The sequence below is a fragment of the Impatiens glandulifera genome, chromosome 1 (genome assembly GCF_907164915.1).
Source record: "Impatiens glandulifera chromosome 1, dImpGla2.1, whole genome shotgun sequence".
NCBI lineage: Eukaryota > Viridiplantae > Streptophyta > Magnoliopsida > Ericales > Balsaminaceae > Impatiens > Impatiens glandulifera.
This window is the reverse complement of record NC_061862.1, coordinates 144,962,856-144,967,220: the sequence shown is the minus strand read 5'-3', so window position 1 is coordinate 144,967,220 and position 4,365 is coordinate 144,962,856.

Below are 4,365 nucleotides of genomic sequence, written 5' to 3'. Positions count from 1 at the left end.
GGTTTACCGATCTAGTTCTTCGGTCATGGGTTAAGGGGTCCTCAATCCTAGACTAAAAAGGAGCTCGGAATCAATAAAGAAAACTCGATCCTATGCTAAAGGGAGGCTCAATCCTAAGCTAGAAAACTTGGTCGTATTTCACGGTCCTAGGTTAAGAATCTCGGTCCTCGGGCTTGGCCCTTCCTCAAGAACAACGGTCTTAATTCTCGGTCCTAACTCAAGAACACCGGTCCTTGGTCTCAGTCGGATTTCTCAGTACTCGGTCCTACAAGACGATCCTTGAGGACCGAGTGTTCTTCATTTGGTATGAAGAATTGCAGGTTTGTATCTTTTGATACAGATAATGAAAACATGATCTATAAGTTGTTAACAACTAATCATATGGATGTAGGGATCATAACCCTTAACCCTAAACACGATCAATCGAACTCTATAACAATTGATTTTTCAAAATCGTTTTTAGGGCAGAATTTGGAAACTTTTGATTTAGGTCATCTCATGGCCTAATTCTTGTTCCAACAACTTTAAAATGATGACTATAGTCGAACACAACCAAGAATATAATACCAGCTCTTTAATAACTTTCAAAACCGAAATTCAAACTTTATTTTCAAAAATTTCAATTTGTTCAAACATGATCGAGTTGTTGATTTTATGATTTGGAAATCATCATAATATGTATAGAAATATGTTAGACAACTATTTGAATAAAATTCAAGCCTAAAAAGCTCAAGAAGACGAAATTCAAAATTTCCAGATTTTCAAATCAAATTTGGGTTTTTTATTAAGGTTGAATTGATCAAATCTCTTTCGACAGAAAGCTTATAAATAATCTAGGGATTTGTTTCAAATAAAGAAAACACTAAATTGAACCCTAAATATGATCAACCCGATCAAATTTAGAAAAATTCAATTTTGAATCACAACTTAAATTATAGTAAGTCTAGAATCTTACCAACGATTGGAGAACACTACACTGATGTGTAGGAGGCTTTCCTGAGCTCTAGATTGAAGCTTAGATTGTCGAATCAATATTTACAAAAATTCAGTTTGTCGGAACTCTTCAATTTTTCGAGTTAGGCTGTAAGGTTTGGATTTTATTTGATGGATTGAAAGAATGATATCTATTATTTATACAAAGCTAGGTCGGTTATCATGGACGAATTTAACTTCGATTTGGCTTTCGAAGTTCTTCTTCCCCGTTTCTATTTCGTCCTTATCAGCCTATGTAGAGTATAGGTTTTGACTTCTAGGCTTAGGGTAATGATGGCGAGATAGAGACATGCTCATGGGTGAAATCTAGAGGGTTAAGGATGGAAGATGACAAAGATAATCCTTCTAGAAGGTCGTCGGCGTTGGTCGCGGGCTTTCGGCGTTCGCGAAGAAGAAGAACAAGACGGCGTCGTTTTGTTTAAACACGATGCCTTATTGCATTCCATTGGCGTTTCGATGGTGCTGAAGCGTCTAGGCTAACGGGGTTAGCATCCTCGTGAGTTGTTCTGATGTAGACTCGGGCGCGCATTACTTCCTTTACAGTCGGATACATGGCGTGTTCATGGGAGCTGAATAAAAATTCAGCGCTGATTCGATGACTGAAATCCTTACTGCAATATTTAAACATAATTTTGGGCACACAAAATTATTAGTGTATATTTTTAATAAAAGTATTATTTGAAATCGAATTTTTATCCATGACCTCTCGGAATTATTTGAAAATGGATTGGGGTTCCAAAATTATAAAAATAATTTTGGATTTTGAAAAGTGGAACAAACAGGCCTTAGGACCAGAGTCCTATAGCTTGGGTCCATTTTTTACCGATTTGGGCTCGGACTAGACTATGGTGGTCTAGATCGAGGCTCGGGACGCTTTGTCAAGGGACTAGAGGGTTGGCCTTGGGGTTCAGAAGGCTCGGTCCTAAACTCGGACTACTCTGTCCTAGGTCTAGGAGACTCGGTCCTAGGTCTGGGAGACTCGGTCCCAAGTCAGGTTTACCAATCTAGTTCTTCGGTCCTGGGTTAAGGGGTCCTCGATCCTAGACTAAAAGGGAGCTCGGAATCAATATAGAAAACTCGATCCTAGGCTAAAGGGAGGCTCAATCCTATACTAGAAAACTTGGTCGTATTTCACGATCCTAGGTTAAGAGTCTCGGTCCTGGGGCTTGGCCCTTCCTCAAGAACAACGGTCTTAATTCTCGGTTCTAACTCAAGAACACCGGTCCTTGATCTCGTCGGATTTTTCAGTACTCGGTCCTACAAGACGGTCCTTAAGGACCGAGTGTTCTTCATTTGGTATGAAGAATTGCATGTTTGTATCTTTTGATACAGATAATGAAAACATGATCTATAAGTTGTTAACAACTAATCATATGGATGTAGGGATCATAACCCCTAACCCTAAACACGGTCAATCGAACTCTATAACAATTGATTTTTCAAAATCGTTTTTAGGGCAGAATTTGGAAACTTTTGATTTAGGTCATCTCATGGCCTAATTCTTGTTCCAACAACTTTGAAATGATGACTATAGTCGAACACAACCAAGAATATAATACCAGCTCTTTAACAACTTTCAAAACCGAAATTCAAACTTTATTTTTCAAAAATTTCAATTTGTTCAAACATGATCGAGATGTTGATTTTATGATTTGGAAATCATCATAATATGTATAGAAATATGTTAGGAAACTATTTGAATAAAATTCAAGCCTAAAAAGCTCAAGAAGACGAAATTCAAAATTTCCAGATTTTCAAATCAAATTTGGGTATTTTATTAAGGTTGAATTGATCAAATCTCTTTCGACAGAAAGCTTATAAATAATCTAGGGATTTGTTTCAAATAAAGAAAACACTAAATTGAACCCTAAATATGATCAACCCGATCAAATTTAGAAAAATCAAATTTTGAATCACAACTTAAATTACAGTAAGTCTAGAAGCTTACCAACGATTGGAGAACACTACAATGATGTGTAGGAAGCTTTCCTGAGATCTGGATTGAAGCTTAGATCGTCGAAACAATATTTACAAAAATTTAGTTCGTCGGATCTCTTCGATTTTTCTAATTAGGCTATAATGTTTGGATTTTATTTGATGGATTGAAAGAATGATATCTATTATTTATACAAAGCTAGGTCGGTTATCATGGACGAATTTAACTTCGATTTGGCTTTCGAAGTTCTTCTTCCCCGTTTCTATTTCGTCCTTATCAGCCTATGTAGAGTATAAGTTTTGACTTTTAGGCTTAAGGGTAATGATGGAGAGGTAGAGACATGCTCACGGGTGAAATCTTGAGGGTTAAGGATGGAAGATGACGAAGATAATCCTTCTAGAAGGTCGTCGGCGTTGGTTGCGGGCTTTCGGCGTTCGCGAAGAAGAAAAACAAAACGGCGTCGTTTTGTTTAAACACAATGCCTCATTGCATTCCATTGACGTTTCGATGGTGCTGAAGCGTCTAGGCTAATGGGGTTAGTGTCCTCGTTAGTTGTTCTGATGTAGACCCGGGCGCGCATTACTTCCTTTACAGCTGGATACACGGCGTGTTCATGGGAGCTGAATAAAAATTCAGCGCTGATTCGATGGATGAAATCTTTAATGCAATATTTAAACATAATTTTGGGCACACAATATTACCAGTTTATATTTTTAATAAAAGTGTTATTTGAAATCGAATTTTTAACCATTTCTTGCATTTTTCTTCACCAAATTAATACACAAAATATTTTTAACAACATAATAAAAATTATGTTCATTTATTTTATTTTTTGATATTTTGGGGTATTTATTTAATTGTTTTAAGTCATAAATTATACATAATTTATGATAGGTCTTTTGTTCTTCATGATCATATGAACCTACTGAAACTTACGGATTGTGATTTGGACATCCCAATCAAAAGTTATAGGCATCTGAAGTTTTTGACCAAAATAAGAACACTCGGTCCTAAGATTTTGTCTTAGGACCGAGGAAATTGACCTAGGACCGAGAGAATCTGCCTAGAACCGTGAGCCTAGGACCGAGAGAATTGGCTTAGGACCGACAAAACTAACCTAGAATAAATTAACCTAGGACTGACCTTGCCACTTGACCTAGGATTGACCTTGACACCTAACCTAGGACCGACGATTAATCCTAGCCTCATTTTAGCCTAGGCCAAGCCCTAAGTCCTAGCCTAGGATCAAACCCCCATTTAGCCTAAGACCGTTATGTGTAACCACAGCCATAGGCCTAATTCTGAACCCTCACTCAAGATTGAACCTCTCAAACCCTACTAAGCCTAGATTGACAAGATCGGACTCGAACCTAGGATGTAATCCTTATGCCAGTTTGGTTCCAACTTTCAAAAATCCGAAACTATTTTGGAACCAA